Source organism: Macrotis lagotis, chromosome 5, assembly GCF_037893015.1.
Source record: "Macrotis lagotis isolate mMagLag1 chromosome 5, bilby.v1.9.chrom.fasta, whole genome shotgun sequence".
NCBI lineage: Eukaryota > Metazoa > Chordata > Mammalia > Peramelemorphia > Peramelidae > Macrotis > Macrotis lagotis.
In genome coordinates this window covers 11910134-11928298 of record NC_133662.1, presented here as the reverse complement: position 1 = coordinate 11928298, position 18165 = coordinate 11910134, and the positions used below count along the sequence as shown (strand labels likewise).

General features: G+C 36.0%; 1 protein-coding gene and 1 pseudogene across 3 annotated transcripts in view; one reads left to right on the top strand and one right to left on the bottom strand.

Moving 5' to 3' along the window:
- BTBD9 (BTB domain containing 9) overlaps positions 1-18165 on the top strand; it is a 502020-nt gene that overhangs the window by 327691 nt on the left and 156164 nt on the right. The gene's annotated exons all lie outside the window — the stretch shown is intronic.
- LOC141487719 (COMM domain-containing protein 9 pseudogene) lies at positions 869-1300 on the bottom strand (annotated as a pseudogene).

The following is an 18165-nucleotide window of genomic DNA, read 5'->3' as shown; positions in this document are numbered from 1 at the left end:
TCTGAACTGCTAAGAGGAGCTGCATCCATCATAACAGATCAACTTAATATCATTGTTAGTGTGTATAATTCTCTCTTGGTTCTCTGCTCCCTTTGTTCAACATCAGTTCATGTAATTTTTTTTCATAATCAGTGACAGTATTTATAGGTACACAAATATGCATACACATTCATAGATGCATACACACATACATGTAGACTTAAGGTCACAACGACCTTGAGAAGTACATACTATTGTTATACTCATTTTACAAGTGAGTAAACAGAGGTAGACAGAGGGAAAGTGATTGCCCAAGGAAACAGATCCAGGAAACATCTGAGGCAGGATTTGAACTTGGAGTCAGATCCTCCTGACTACTCCATCCACTGTTCCACCAAGCTATCTCATGTATATCTATTACAAGGATTTTGTTTTTCTCTTTAAAGGAGGGGAAAATGGGAGGGGAAAAAATATAAGATTGTCAATTGAAAATAAAACTGAATAAAAACAAGAAACCTTTTTTCAAGGAATCTTTAGATCCCCCTCTCCCTGCAAGCTCTCTGTTTTCTTCCTTGGGTTTCTCGGCTGCTGCTCATAAGTTTCTATGGACCCTGGGGACCAGGGCAGGGGGTCCCTGCCTGGCCCCAAGCAGAATGAATGACTGGTTTGCAGTAGCTTTCACTGTTCTAGGCTCAAGTCATTTTAAAAAATGCACACTCAGGTTCTATTATAAAGCAAACTGGCTTGGGGGGGGGCTTTGCTTTCCCTTTAGGCTGGTTCAGTTCATGGATCATTAAAAAAGAAAGCAATCAACATTTGAGCTTGGATTGAGAGTTAGCTAAGGAGAGTCGTCCCTCCAGGTGTGGGCTCTGCAGCTCAAGCTCTGGTCCTAAGCTAATACAGCACTAGGGGTGTCAGAGAGAGGGCAGCACATCAAACTGTAGGGGAGCAGCTCTTTCCCATACTCACTTTGGTTTGCTTGAGCCTCCTTTCTCCATGCAGGCACGTGTTCCATAATGATTTTTGTCAACAGGTTTTTGAGATTTTGGTGGAAGTTTTCAGGGAACAGAGCAAGGATCTCCTCCCCAGCATTCAGGTTCTGGTAGACCACCTGTCTGGTGAGGCGGTGCAGAGCACTGATGAGTCAATCGGCTTCCTCCTGGGTCACAGACAAACTGGAACAGGTGATGTCCAGCAGCTTCCTGAAGCCAAGGGTTGAACTGGAAAAGCTCTCCTGTCACAGCTGCCTGATGACGTCTTTGGAGGAGGCCTTCAGCAAGCTCTGCAGGGCCGCAAAGTCCACTGGGGCCTCCGCAGCCATCTTTCTCCCTTGGTGTCACTTGATTCAGACAGCCAGTTCATGTAATTCTTTACATACTTCTCTAAAGTCTGATCATTCATGGTTTCTTGTAGAACGTTAGTCCTCCATAACATTCATATAGCATAACTTTAACAAGTTATTTCCAAAATGATGGGGATCCCCTCAACTTCCAATTCTTTGCTACTACAAAGAGCACTGGTATAAATATTTTTTGAACATAGGAACTTTTCCCATTTTTTATGATTTCTTTTGGATATAGGCCTAGTATTGGTATTGCTGGGTCAAAGGATGTGGTAAGTTTTATTGCTCTTTGAGCATAGTTCCACATTGCTCTCCAGAACAGTTGAATTAGTTCACAACTCCACCAGCAATGTATCTATGTCCCAATTTTCCCACAACCTCTCCAACATTGATCATTTTCCCTTTTGATACATTTTTAAGAATTATTGTTCGGGGCAGCTAGGTGGTGCAGTCAATAGAGCACCGGCCCTGGAGTCAGGAGTACCTGAGTTCAAATCTGGCCTCAGATACTTAATAATTACCTAGCTGTGTGGCCTTGGGCAAGCCACTTAACCCCATTGCCCTGAAAAAACCTAAAAAAGAATTATTGTTCAAGGCCTTGAGATCAAAAGTTATTACAATCCCAAAACTAGGCCACATGTAAAATTGTTAAAAATGTTGTAAGTATGGACCCTGAACTGGAATCAGCTAAGTTAATAGGGAATATGTATTCATTTTAATATTGAATATTGTATAAATCCCATACCAGCAAGAAAAAGAATTCTAATTGTTATTCACATTTAAATATTTTTAAGATGTTTCCCCATGTTGGCAAGACCAGTTCTTTAGTGCTTGAATTTAGTCCTGAGTTCCATATTTAAACTATATAATTATTTTTCTCAACTTGTTATATCTTCATGGGACAAATTTAGAATCTCATTTTTCTGTTAAAGTATATTCATAGATAAAGGATATTAATTCAACCATAAGAGTTTTTAAATTTTGTTGTTTGTTCAGGGTGAGGATTTGGGGTGAAAATCTGGAATTTCTCTGTTTTCTGCTTTCAAAGCCTGCTATAAAAAAGAATTCTGCTTTAGCAAACAAAAGCAAATAAGAAGTTCATACAAGGGATAGGTACAGGAGAAAAGATAAGTTCTATTTTTGATTTGTTGCATTTGAGATATAGGTAGACTTTGTTGATATAATATTGAAGCTTAGGAAAAATATTAGGATTGGATATGTAAATTTGAAAGTCATCATCAAAAGGCATATTGAACCCATGGAATCTACTGATATCACTGAAAGAGGATATTTCATTAGTGTGATTGTTTTCCCTTTTTAGGGGGCCTGAGAGTGAATAGAATATATCTACTGAATAACGTAGTCTTCTCTAGACTCAAGACAACTATCATTAGTGGAATATCATGAGGATTAGTAACATTTACTCTTAGGATTAAGAAAGTCATCCAGGATTTTCTATATTCTTTTCCTGCCCTCCCAATTACAAGTCAACAGAACTCTCAGCAGGGAAAAGACAATTTTCTTAAATTAAAAAATCAGTTATACAGTATTTTGGAAATAGGAGTAGTACAGAAAAGGATGCCAGTCCATCTCATTATCTAAATTTCATTCTTTGTAGTCAACCAAAGTTAAGAACCTTGCACTTAAAATTCTAAGACACATCAATAAACTTACTCATGGAATAATAATATGTCATGGTATATGAGTGTGAATATGTGCATGTGTAAACAAAGATCAATACATTTTAAAACAAAAAAAAAATCTAATGTCTCTATCCCAGGTCGGATGAGAGACAGTATTCTCTCAGGATGCAAAGTCTTTAGTTTTTCTTGTTTGTAGATTTGAATCCTTGAGGCTTCTTCAAGTTTAATGACTAAGAAAGAAAGTCAGTTGTCACAGGTAAATCAACCAGTCATTAGTCACAGATGAATTAGAGTGGAGAGAGACTTGAGAGGAAACCACTAAGAAGATATTGTACTAGTCAAGGCAAGAGGTGATACATGTGATGCTAGGGTAATTTGAGTGGAGAAGAGACATGACTGATCTTGTGAGGGAAGAAATGATATGATTTGAGAACATATCAGATGTGATGGAATGTGAGTGAGGATTCAAGAGTGACACTAAGAAGAGGTGCTTGAGGGTCTGGAGAGATGGAGGTCCCCTCAACAGTTAGTATTGATTAAGCACCTGCTATGTGCCAGTCCCTGTGCTATACATTTAATTAAAGGAGAAAAGACGTCAGGATTAAGGGAGGTTGGGAAAAGGCTTTCTTTAGAAGATGGAACTGACAGAAAGTCAGGAAATCCAGTAGGTAGAAATGAAAAGGGAGAGCTATCTAGGCATGAGGAATAACCAAAGAAAATACCTGGAGTCAAGATGTTCATGGAACAACCAAGAGGGCCAGCATTACAGGATTGAAGAACACATGATAGGGAATAAGATATAAGAAAACTAGAAAGGCTTGGGAGGTCTAGGTTAAGAAGGGTTTTTAACAAGAGAGTTCTTGTTTGATTAATTGATTTTCTATTTGAATTCTGATGGAACTAGGGAGCCACTTGTGACCTGGTGGGTAGATTTAAGTGAGGGAATCTTGAATCAGACAGACCAATCAGGAATCCAAAAATAGTACAAAGGTGAAGAGGGGCCAACACCAGGGTGGTAGCAATATCAAAGGAGAGAGAAAGGTGAATATTTAAAAGATGTTACAGTGATAAAATCAGCAGGACTTGGTAGCAGATTAGAGATGGGGGTAAGAGAGAGTCCAATATGACTCCTAAGTTATGATCTTTTGGAACTGGGAGGGTGTGTTCTGTTTTGGATTTATTTAGTTGAAGGCATTGTTAGGACATCCAATTTAAGATGTCTGAAAAGCAATTTGAGGTGTGAGATTAGAGGTAAACAGAGAAGTTAAGACAGAATAAGAAGCTTCTAGAATCATTAGAATAGAAATTGTAAGTCCATAGGAGTTTATGAGATCACCAAGTAAAGTAGTATAGAGGAAGAAGATGGACCAGAACAGGTGTTCCCAGGACACCTAGAATTAGGTGCCTGACCTGGATGGAGATCCAGCAAAGGAAACTAAGAAGTAGTAGTCAGATAGATAGAATGAGGAGAGAGTGGTGTTGTGAAAAACCTAGAAATAAAGAGAACATCGAGGGAACTAGGGTAATCGTCAAAGGCTGGAGAGAGGTCAAGAAGAAAGAGGATTGAGAAAAGGCTACAGGTTGTCTCTTAAGATATTTTGACAAGGCAGAGACTGTCTTTTGCCATTTTTTTTGTATATTTAGTACTTGGCATGATGATGATATTTGTCCTTCATTCTTTTTTTAATTTTTTAATTTATTTTTATTAAAGATATTATTTGAGTTTTACAATTTTCCCTCCAATCTTAATTCCCTCCCCCCAGCCCCCCATGGAAAGCAATCTGTCAGTCTTTACTTTGTTTCCATGTTGTACCTTGATCCAAATTGGGTGTGATGAGAGAGAAATCATATCCTTAAAGAAGAGACAAGAAGTCTAAGAGGTAACAAGATCAGACAATAAGATATCTGGTTTTTTTTTTCTAAATTAAAGGGAATAGACCTTGAACTTTGTTCAAACTCCACAGCTCCTTATCTGGATACAGATGGCACTCTCCTTTGCAGACAGCCCAAAATTGTTCCCGATTGTTGCACTGATGGAATGATCGAGTTCTTCAAGTTTGAACATCACTCCCATGTTGCTGTTAGGGTATTTGGTGTTTTTCTGGTTCTGCTCATCTCACTCAGCATCAGTTCATGCAAATCCTCCAGGCTTTCCTGAATTCCTAATCCTCCTGTTTTCTAAGAGAACAATAGTGTTCCATGACATACATATACCACAGTTTGCTAAGCCATTCCCCAATTGAAGGACATTTACTTGGTTTCCAATTCTTTGCCACCACAAACAGGGCTGCTATAAATATTTTTGTGCATGTAATGTTTTTACCCTTTTTCATCATCTCTTCAGGATATAGACCCAGTAGTGGTATTGCTGGGTCAAAGGGTATGCTCATTTTTGTTGCCCTTTAGGCATAGTTCCAAATAGCTCTCCAGAAGGGTTGGATGAATTCACAGCTCCACCAACAGTGTAATAGTGTCCCAGATTTCCCACAACCCTCCCAACAATGATCATTATCCTTTCTGGTCATATTGGCCAATCTGAGAGGTGTGAGGTGGTACCTCAGAGAAGCTTTAATTTGCATTTCTCTAATAATTAATAATTTAGAGCATTTTTTCATATGACTATGGATTGCTTTGATCTCCTCATCTGTAAATTGCCTTTGCATATCCTTTGACCATTTGTCAATTGGGGAATGGCTTTTTGTTTTAAAAATATGACTCAGTTCTCTGTATATTTTAGAAATGAGTCCCTTGTCAGAATCATTAGTTGTAAAGATTGTTTCCCAATTTACTACATTTCTTTTGATCTTGGTTACATTGATTTTATCTGTGCAAAAGGTTTTTAATTTAATGTAATCAAAATCATCTAATTGGTTTTTAGTGATGTTCTCCAACTCTTCCTTAGTCATAAACTGCTCCCCTTTCCATATATCTGACAGGTAAACTAGTCCTTGATCTTCTAATTTGCTTATCTTATTGTTTTTTATGTCTATGTCCTGTAACCATTTGGATATTATCTTGGTAAAGGGTGTGAGGTGTTGGTCTAATCTAAGTTTCTTCCATACTAACTTCCAAGTATCCCAGCAGTTTTTATCAAAGAGGGAGTTTTTATCCCAATGGCTGGACTCTTTGGGTTTATCAAACAGCAGATTACTATAATCATCTCCTGCTTTTACACCTAGTCTATTCCACTGGTCCACCACTCTATTTCTTAGCCAATACCAAACAGTTTTGATGACTGATGCTTTATGATATAATTTTAGATCAGGTAGGGCTAAGCCACCTTCTTTTGCACTTTCTTTCATTAAGCTCCTGGCAATTCTTGACTTTTTATTTCTCCATATGAATTTACTTACAATTTTTTCTAACTCATTAAAGTAATTTTTGGGAATTTTGATTGGTAGGGCACTAAACAGATAGTTTAGTTTTGGTAGAATTGTCATTTTTATTCAGCTCTACCTATCCGTGAGTAGTTGATATTTGCTCAGTTATTTAAATCTGATTTAATTTGTGTGAGAAGTGTTTTATAACTGTTTTCAAAAAGATTCTGAGTCTGTCTTGGCAAATAGACTCCCGAGTATTTTATATTGTCTAAGGTTACATTGAATAGGATTTCTCTTTCTAGCTCTTCCTGCTGTATCATGCTAGACATATATAGAAAAGTTGAGGATTTATGAGGGTTTATTTTATAACCTGCAACTTTGCTAAAATTGCTAATTGTTTCCAGTAGTTTTTTTGGATGATTTCTTAGGATTCTCTAGGTAGACCATCATGTCATCTGCAAAGAGTGAGAGTTTTGTCTCTTCCTTCCCAATTCTAATTCCTTCAATTTCTTTTTCTTCTCTAATTGCTGATGCTAACATTTCTAATACAATATTGAATAGTAGTGGTGATAATGGACACCCTTATTTCACCCCTGATCTTATTGGGAATGCCTCTAGCCTCTCCCCATTGAATATAATGCTTGTTGATGGTTTCAGATAGATACTGCTAATTATTTTAAGGAACACTCCATTTATTCCTGCACTCTCTAGTGTTTTTAATAGGAATGGATGCTGTATTTTGTCAAAAGCGTTTTCAGCATCTATTGATATGATCGTATGATTTCTGATAGGTGTGTTGTTGATATAATTGAGTATACTAACAGTTTTCCTAATATTGAACCAACCCTGCATTCCTGGGATAAATCCTACTTGATCATAATGTATTATCCTAGTGATAACTTGTTGTAATCGTTTTGCTAAGATTTTATTTAAGATTTTTGAATCTATATTCATCAGGGAAATAGGTCTATAATTTTCTTTCTCTGTTTTAACTCTTCCTGGTTTAGGTATCAGCACCATATTGGTTTCATAGAAAGAGTTAGGCAGAGTTCCATCTTTCCCTATTTTTCCAAAGAGTTTATATAGAATTGGAACCAATTTTTCCTTAAATGTTTGGTAGAATTCACTTGTGAATCCATCAGGCCCTGGAGATTTTTTCTTAGGGATTTCAGTGATGGCTTGTTGAATTTCTTTTTCTGAGATAGGGTTGTTTAGATATTTAATCTCTTCATTTAACCTGGGCAACTTATATTTTTGTAAATATTCATCCATTTCACTTAGATTATCAAATTTATTGGCATAAAGTTGGGCAAAATAATTTTGAATCATTAATTTCCTCCTCATTGGTGGTGAGGTCACCTTTTTTGTTTATGATACTAGCAATTTGGTTTTCTTCTTTTTTTTTAATCAAATTGACCAGAGGTTTATCAATTTTATTGGTTTTTTCATAATACCAACTTTTGGTTTTATTAATTCAATAGTTTTTTTGCTTTTTATTTTTATTAATTTCTCCTTTAATTTTTAGAATTTCTGATTTGGTATATAATTGGGGATTTTTTATTTGTTCTCTCTAATTTTTTTAGTTGCATGTTTAGTTCATTGATTTCCTCTTTCTTCAATTTATTCATGTAAGCATTTAGAGCTATAATATATCCCCTGAGAGTCACTTTGAATGAATCCCATAGGTTTTGGTATGTTGTTTCATTATTATCATTATCTAGGATAAAATAGTTAATTCTTTCTATAATTTGCTTTTTGGTCTACTCATTTTTTAAAATGAGGTTATTCAGTTTCCAATTTGTTCTGGGTCTATATCTCCTTGGCCCAATATTGCATATGACTTTTATTGCATTGTGATCTGAGAAAGATGTATTCACTATTTCTGCCTTTCTGCAGTTGATCATTAGGTTTTTATGTCCTAGTACATGGTCAATTTTTGTATAAGTTCCATGTACTGCAGAGAAAAAGGTATATTCTTTTCTATCCCCATTCAGTTTCTTCCATAAGTCTACCATATCTAATTTTTCTAAAAATCTATTTACCTCCTTAACTTCTTTCTTGTTTATTTTATGATTCGATTTATCTAGATCTGAAAGCGGGAGGTTGAGGTCTCCAACCAGTAGAATTTTGTTGTCCATGTCTTCCTGTAGTTCTTTCAGGTTCTCCTCTAAGAATTTGGGTGCTGTCCTACTGGGTGCATATATATTCAGTATTGAAATAACTTTATTGTCTATAGTACCTTTTAGGAGGATAAAGTTTCCTTCCTTATCTCTTTTAAAGCTGTCTATTTTTGCTGCTGTTTTGTCTGAGATAAGAACTGCTACCCCAGCTTTTTTTTACTTCAGCTGAAGCAAAATATATTTTGCTGCAACCTTTTACCTTTACTCTATATGTATCTCTCTGCTTCAAATGAGTTTCTTATAAGCAGCATATTATAGGATTATGGTTTTTAATCTGCTCTGCTATTTGCTTACGTTTTAAGGGAGAGTTCATCCCATTCACATTCAAAGTTATGATTACTAATTATTACCCTCTGTGCTATCTTCCCTTTGTTTGTATTTCCCCCTTCCCCCCCCTTATCCATATTCCCCCGTATTTTGTTTCTGAATACCACCCCCTTCAGTGTGTTTGTCCTCCTATATCACCCCCTCCCCTTTCTTTCCCCTTTCCCTTTTTCCCTTCCCTTCCTTTTGTTATTTCCCCTTTTTTCCCCCACTCCCCTTCCCTTTTTCCATCCCCCTCCCCTTTTCCCCTTTTAATACTTGAAAGGCTAGATGTTTTATAAGTTAACTGAGCATGTGTAGGTTGACTTTAGGCCAAGTCTGATGAGAAGAAGATTCAGGTGTTTCTCATCTGCTCCCTTCTTCCCCTCTATTACCATAGGTTTTTTTGTACTTCTTTGCATAATGAGATTTACTTCATTCAATCCCTTCAATCTCCTCCCTCCTCCCATCTCTTTTCTGTCCCCCTTTTTTAAGGAGGTAGTGTTGTTTTAGATCATTCTAAGTCATAGAAAATTGTGAGTGTCTGTCACTTCTAGTTCAGTATATTCTATCGAATAGAGTTAAAATTCTTGAGAGTTATTAGAGTCTTTCTCCCAAATGGGGTTAAAGCCAGTTACATCTCTTTAGATAGCAGTCTCATGGATAGATCATGAATGTCCATCATTTCTGGCTAGGTATATTCTCTCTGTTAGAGTTACAGTTCTCAAGATTTATGAGAATCTTTTTCCCCATGCTGAGATATAGCCAGTTTCAACTTACTGGATAGCAGTTTTTTTCCCTTTTACCACCCCCCCTTTTTTAACCTTTTCATGTGTCTCTTGAACCTACTTTTTGATGTCCAGATTTTCTATTTAGCTCTGGTTTTTTCATCAGGAATTTTTGGAATTCTTCCATTTCTTCAAATGTCCATCTTTTTTCCCTGGAAGAGAAGGCTCAGCTTTGTGGGAAAGTAGATTCTTGGCTGCATTCCAAGCTCCCTTGCTCTTCGAAATATCTCATTCCAGGCCCTCCGATCCCTTAATGTTGATGCAGCCAGGTCCTGGGTGATCCTTACTGTGGCTCCTTGATATTTAAATTGTTTCTTTCTGGCTGTTTGTAGGATTTTCTCTTTTATCTGATAGTTCTGGAATTTGGCCACAACATTCCTTGGTGTTTTCATTTTAGGATCTTTTTCTGGAGGGAATCGATGTACTCTTTCAATAACTACTTTGCCCTCCGATTCCATGATATCAGGGCAGTTTTCCATCACTAAATCCTGTAATATTAAGTCCTGGCTTTTTTCCTCTTCAGTGTTTTCAGGAAGTCTTATAATTTTCAGGTTGCCCCTCCTCAATCTATTCTCAAGGTCAGTGGTTTTGTTGATGAGGTATTTTACATTTTCTTCTGTTTTTTTCTATTTTTTGATTTTGTTTGACTCTTGCTGTCTCATGGAGTCATTAGTTTCTGTAGACTCCATTCTTTTTTTGGGGGGAGAAGTTTTCTTCATTAACCCTTTGCAACTCCTTTTGCAATTGGTCAATTCTACTTTTGAAAGAGGTTTCCATTTGACCAATTGAAGTTTTGAGAGAATTATTCTCATTTTGTATTTGTCCAATTGATGATGTGAGAGAGTTATTCTCATTTTGTAATTGTCCAGTTGATGATCTGAGAGATTTATTCTCCTTTTGTATTTGTCCAATTGTACTTTCTAAGGTTTTTTTTTTCTTGTTACAAGGTATTAATTGTCTCTCCCAAATTTTTAAGCTCCTTCCTTATTTCTTCAAGGAAGTCTTTCTGTGCTGAAGACCAGATCATATTCTCCTCAGATATTCTAGGTCTTTCTGAGTTAGGGTCTTTCCCTTCAAAGAATTTTTCTGGATCTACCTTTCCGCTGACCCTTCTTCGTTTTACTAAGACCTTGAGTTGGGGAGGGGCTGGTTCACAGGGGCTTAAGATCGCTAAAGGCATTACTCACTGAGTGCAATTTCTCTGGCTGGCCAGTAGGAGGTGCTGGTTGCTTTCTCTGTAGTGTCTGTGACCTTGATTGAGGCCTTCTCCCTTTGCTTGAAGGGAGAACTTGGAGCTATTGAATTCTTTTGCCTTCAATCAGTGGTGGGCTTTACCCTGGCCTGAGGTCATTTCTTTCTCGATTGTCAGCTGGGCTGGTTCTTCTGCTCATGCACCTGGGCCTGAGGCAGAAGTAGTTTGCATTTGTTTGTTCTGGGAAGAGGTCTCAGCTGTAATGGAGGCATGGACTCTGAATTCCTCAGACCAGAGATGGTGTCTGCAGCTCTCCTGCACCGGAGCTCTCCCCCCTGCCCTGTCCACAAGCTCCTGGGGAGACAGTACCAACACCAGTGCCTCTACTCCCTAGTTGACTCAAGCCCCTGCCATCTAGCCCCACCGCTGATCCAGCACGTCCGGGTCTCGGGCCCTCAGACTCCAGGTTCCAATTCAGCTGTTAATCTGGTTGATCCAGGGCTGATCCTCCCTCTGAGCCCAGACTCACTTGCCCGAATTTGTCCAGTGCTGCTGGGGGAGACAAATCCTGAGGTAGTTATTCTTTCTCCTGACTTTTCTTTCTGGGTTTTGTGGGTCGGATTTCTTTTAAGAGGTTTGTTTCATATGATAGATGGGGAAAGATCAGGAGTCTTTAGAAGTGTGCCTGTCTTCTCGCCGCCATCTTGGCCAGAAGTCTTTCCTTCATTCTTAAAAGAAGACCATGACATCAGGGAGGTGATGCCACGATAAGAACATTAAATTGGATTTGAGTGAGGGGATGTTGTGCTAAGTTACCAGCCTTACTTTATCCCCTAGGATCATCTAGGTCCAGGGACCAGATATGAATCAGGAGAATTGGATTCAGCCCCAGATTTGAGGCAATCGTTGTTAAGTGACTTGCCCAAGGTCACACAGCTAGTGTCTGAGGCTGATTTGAACTCCAGACCTCCTGACTCTTAAGGCCAGTGCTCTATCCACTGTGCCACTATCCACTAGCTGCCCTCAGTGCTTAGTGTAAATCTTTTGACTGACTGACTGACCTGTTTTAGATGGCCTTCTCAGGCAGTTTAGCCACGAAGAGACTAGGTAGATGATGATAGTACGGATGGGAGGATTAAGTAAAAGTCTGGGGTTGTCTTGCAGGGGGAGAGGGAGACATGGGTGTGTTGATAGGCAATAGAGAAGGAACCATTAGACAGGAAAAGACTGAAGAGAAGTGAAAAGGGGCAATCTGCTGGAGGAGACAGAATGGAGTGTGATCAGTTGCATATGTAGAGTGATTAGGCTTGGTGTAAGGAGTAAGGACATGGGCTTGAAAGAGGAGGGGCAGTTTTTTAATAGATGAAGATCATGGGTTCAGTTTTGAATTCATTGGCATGAATTTTTTTTCTCATTCTCAGATCTGATCTCTGAAGATAGTTAAGTAACACATTAGTCTTATTTTTAAAAATAGTTGGTGCAGATGGCCCCCGGGTCATGTCTTAGTGAACTAATACTGTCATTTAAAAATTTTTTCATATAGGAATTAAATTTATTGGCAAGCTTTGGCTATTCCCAATGTTATATAAGAATAGAAAAACAGTAAAATTGTTTTCAGATCACTTTCCTACTGCCCTTTTATCGTAAGATTTTCTACACTTGCAGAATATATATACACTTTGTTAACATACTTCTTTTGCATTCAGAAATTGCAGATTAAATTTGCCTGAGCAAAATTACTCTGGTCATAGAATGAGAAGAAGTAATTTCTATCTTAGGTAATTCCCCCTAGTTTCAATTGCAGTACAAACTATTGCAATAGCTTATGTTGCTAAAGGATGGCAAAGGAAAATTATAAAAAGAAGAAATAAGGCTGGGTTTTAGCACTACATTTTTGCAAACAAAGTGAAAAATTGAGGTTGAAATTCAAATGGGAAAAGGAAGGAGAAGTAGAATACTGAAAATATAGAACAAATCCCAAGTCCCATCCAGATGGTGTTTTTAATAAAATTTATCAGACACATATGAAAGACAATAATGAACATTCAAAATAGGGAGTGGTAGCATCCCTATGGGAGGAAAAACAGCATGACACCTTCTGCATGTTGCAATTTAGAATCTCTCTCCAATTTAGAATCTCTCTCCAATTTTCCCCTCTAAAGAAGACCATAAAATTTCGTTATTTACAATCATTAAGACTCCTGAGTAACTATTAGATTGCCCATCTTGACAGACTTCATATTATTCAGGAGAAAGCCAAGTATCACATTAATGCCATCATAGATTTTTCTCATGAGATGTAAGGGTTGTATTAGTAACAACTAACAGTACATTTAGGTGGGTTGTTTTTTTTTTATCAGAATTCTAGAGAAGTGACTAAGACTGTATGGTAAACCTTCTTTTTCTTCACATACAAAATATCTTTTAATCTTCTGTTTTTCAACTTTCCCAACTTCCATTTCCAAAACATGATTACTTCTTTTATTTAATTATATAAATGTTTTATTTGTTTTCCAATTATATACATGGTAGTTTCTACCAAACACTTTTTTTTGCAAAGTTTTGAGTTTTATGATTTTTTCTCCCTCCCTCCTGCCAACAGAAAGCAATTTGATATAGTCTTTACATTTGTGTCTATGATGTGCATATATCAAAAGTGAACATGCTATGAGAAAAGAAACAGATCTAAAAGGAAGAAAGTAAATATGAGAGATAACAAAATTATGTAATACATAAGATAACTTTTATAAATTGAAGATAATAAGCTTTGGTCTTCGTTTAAACTCTACAGTTCCTTTTCTAGATACAGATGGTATTCTCCTTCTCAGATCTTGGAAAATTGTCCCTGATTATTGCACTGATGGGGAAAGTAAGCCCATTAAAGTTGATCACTTGATTACTTCTGAAACAAAAATTCTTAATAATAATTCACTTCTAGATTATGAAAAAAGGGTAAAAACATCACTTATACAAAAATATTCATAGCAGCCCTGTTTGTTGTGGCAAGGAATTGGAAATTAAGCAAATGTCCTTCAATTGGGGAATGGCTTAACTAACTGTGGTATATGTATGTCAGGGAACACTATTGTTCTATTAGAAAACAGGAGGATTAGAAATTCAGGAAAGCCTTGAAGGATTTGCATGAACTGATGCTGAGCAAGATGAGCAGAACCAGAAAAGTATTATACATCCTAACAGCAGCATGGGGGTGTTGATCAACCTTGATGGACTTGCTCATTCCATCAGTGCAACAATCAGGGACAGTTTGGGGCTATCTGTGATGGAGAATACCCTCTGTATTCAGAATACTTCTCTGTATCCAGAGAAAGAATCGTAGAGTTTAAACAAAGACCAGAGACTATTACCTTTAATTTAGAAAAAAAAAATGTTATCTTATTATGTAATTTCACTATCTCTTATACTTTATTTTTCTTCCTTAAGGATATGATTTCTCTCTCATCACATTCAACTTAGATCATTGTATACCGTGGAACCAATGTTAAAACTAAAAGAATGCCTTCTGTGGGGGGATGGGGGGGGAAGCAAGATTGGGGGAAAATTGCAAAACTCAAAATAAATAAAATCTTTCTTAAAAAATAATAACTTAAAAAATAATAACTTGTATGTTGCAAAATTATAAAGAAAAAATGACTGAGAAGAAAAGATATAAGAAAGCACTCATACCTTCCCCATGGACCATAACTCATATAGGGTTCACAAACATTGCATATTACACATTTATTGAGACTTTTTTGAAGTATTGATTAGAGATTCTTATTTTTCCCCCTCATTTTTTATATTTTTGTCTTTTTTTATTTTTTCCAATTACATGCAAAAATAGTTTTCAACATTCATCTTTTTATAAGCCTTTGAGTTCCACGTTTTTCTACCTCCCTTCCTTCTCCCTTTGCCATGAAAGTGAGTAATCTGTTATACATGTACAATCATATTACCCATTTTTGTCTTTTAAAAATACTGTATGTTATATTAAATGGCTTTAAGGGAATGGGAGTGAGAGACCCTCGAATTAACAACTATAGTGATGTAAAAAAAGACATTAATAACAACTTATTTTTTGCAAAATAATTCTTATAAAATTCACAGCAATCTTGTGAAATAGCTAATCACATAGGTAGTATTATTGAACTTCCTCCTTAGTAAATTGATACTCTTTAGATCTTAGGTGAATTCCTTGACTTGCAAATCCTTAGATATTTTGTTTAAGTTACAGAGGAACGGAATACCACATATACAATCAGGCATAATACCTTTCTCAATACTTTTGCTTAGCTTTTTCTGTGATAAAAGGGAAGGTTTGGAAGAGGAAGATTATATAATGAAATGACTGACATAAAAAGCAATGGTTTCTGGGTGGCTAGGTGGCGCAGTAGATAGAGCACGGGCCCTGGAGTCAAGAGTACCTAAGTACAAATGGCCTCAGACGCTTAATAATTACCTACCTGTGTGGCCTGGGGCAAGTCACTTAACCCTGTTGCCTTGCAAAAACTTAAAAAAAAGAAAGCAATGGTTTCAATAAAATTTAAGAATTAAACCATAGAAATTTTAAAAACCTAAATTGGTTGAAGTTTTCCTGTGCATCTCCATTAATCAACTAATATAGTTTTTAAGGTATTTTCCACAATATAACTCTTCCACTTCCCTTTTATCAGACTTGTCTCTACATCTTCAAAATTTTATCCTTGGGAGTGTTCCATCTTTCCTAAACTAAATTTTCCCTAAATTTTAGTTCATGAAATCTTAGCTATCCCTAGAACCCTTTGAAAACTACTCTCCCAAAATCTAGGGTTCATGTTCCTTTATCAGAAGTTTTTCCAAAATTCCTATCATTTCTACTTGAGCAACCAGTTTTTCCTTGGTGTTGAAAAGGAGATCCAAAATAAAAAGTCCTTTCATTGATTTCTCTACCTTTTGAAGGGTGAAATTATCATTAAAGCAATTCAAGAAATTATTAGTTGCTCTCTTTTGGGTAGAGATCTCTCCAGCAAGTATCTATATAATTGAAGTCCCTTTCATTATAACATCATAATTTTGTGTCAGGCTTGTGTTCTGTGATACTCTCTGATGACAATATTGCTTCCGTTTCTGCCTCTATTGATCATTACCCAAATAGACAGCATCAATTCTATTCCCCTTTGGTTCTTCAGTTTTCTATATATCTTACTAAACTATGTTGTTCATTGTAAAAATGAACAATTTTGAAGGCACAGAGAATTCTGATCAGTGCAATACTGAATCAACCATAATAACAGAGGATCAATAATGAAGGATGCTACCTAATCTAATATGCAGAGCGAGACATATATTTTTGGACACAGCCACTATAGAAATTTGTCTTGTTCAATTCTCATGTATCTCATTACAAAATATCACAATAGTGATCAGGAGTCAGTTATCCTTGCATTAGTCTCATCTTGCCTATCACTTCTACTTTGTACATGTGTACATAGATGTCTGAATTTTTTTTGTTGGCTTTATTGCTGATTTGTTTCTTGTATTTTATCCTGTGAATTTGGAGTTTGTCTGTTACCATATCTTTTTGGTATTGGACTTGGTAAAAAGAAACAATTTTCTAATTTTCTCCTTTACCCTTTTTTTTTGTTTGCATTTACCCATTTGATTGGATTGCAAGATACCAAACTAATACTTTGATAGAGGTTTTGTAGCAGTACAATTTGTTCCTAGCCAAGAGGATATAGTTCTTAATATTTTAAGCTGTGATCCAGATATTTCCTATCCTCAAAAAACCTCTTTCCTTAATTTTTTAAAATCATAAATAAATCTGTATTTAATGTCTTTTTATTTTATATCACCTACATTTCCCAGTGTAACTCTTCTTTTAGGACCCTCCTAGAGTTATATCTCATAACAAAGTATGCTCCCCCACAAAAAAAAGAAAAGAAAACATTTCAGCAAAACTAATCAACATATCAAAATAATCTGACATATGTAATATGTCTTGAGAAGTACTTATTTCCCCTCTGTGTTTTTCTTTGAAGTCAGACTTGGTTATTATTATTTTAATTGTCATGTTATTTTCATTTCATTGTTATAGATGCATATTTTGTCTTTCTGTTTCTGCTAGTTTCACTGACATTAGTTTTCTGAACTAGTCATTACAGATATTTTTTAGCTTTTTTCTTTGCAATTTAATTGTTTTATATTCAGTTCTGAATTCTCTTCCTTCCACCTTCCCCTCCTCATTAATTGAGAAGGCAAAAAAAAATCCTTTAAAATTTATATAGTCAAGCAAAATAAATTATTGCACTAGCCATGTCCAAATAAAAAAGAAAGAGAAGAAAACTGACTTCAGTCTGTCCTTGTAATTTCTGTCCCATGTCCTTTAGAACTTGAATCCTTTGTAACTGTGGTTCATCATTGTGTTGATCAGAGTTCCCTGTCTCTCAGAAGTCATTTATAATATTGTTCTTATTGTATACATTGTTCTCCTGATCCTGCTCACTTTACTTTGCATCAGTTCATAATAGTCTTAATGTTTTTTCTGAAACCATCTTCTTCATCATTTCTTACAGCATGGTTATATTACATTATGTCCATGTAGCATAACTTATTTAGCAATGTCTCCCAATCAGTGGGCTTCTCCTTTTTTTAAATTTGTTGTTCACTTTGCAAATTGGCTTGTCTTCATCAGCAGCCATTAATGAAAATATCACCTATTTATTCTGATTAAAATATTTTTAAAGTAGATATTCAGAACAGACTAGATAAACAAGAGTAAGAATCAATAACACTCAGTAAAAGTGTTTGATATTCCTGAGAACATAAACTATTTGTGTGGATATTTCCTTTTTGATAAAAAATGCTAGGAAAATTGGAAACTAGTTTGGTGGAACCCAACACCTTACATTTCACATGGCAGTTACTCAAAATGGATAGATGTGCCGCCTGAATAATGAAGTCACACCATTTATTTTAATCAAGAGATAATGAAATAACTCTTAAAACTATATTTAGAGAAAGAATTCTTAAATAAGGAATAGAGGTTGTCATAAAAGGCAAAAGATCATTTCAGTTATATGAAACTGGAAACTTGTAAAAGAATAATCTCTGTAACTAAGTAAGGAAAATTGTCATTTGGAAAATAAAACCTTCCCATCGTGTATTTCTGGTATAGGTTTCACATCCACTTTATGAAACTAAGAATAAGTCTTCCATAGAGAAATACAGGAGCGTGCTAGAGACAGCCCAAACAGACTCATGAGTGCTGACTGTTAAATTTTTCCCATGAATATGAACCTTAGAAATCAGCAAACACTACACATCTAGTCTTGATTTCTTTTTTTTAATTGTCTAGGCTTAAAGTGATGAAGAAATATTACTAATGAAAATTAAACATAAAAGTGTATCTTGCATTGGAGAGATTTTTGTTAAGCATTTAC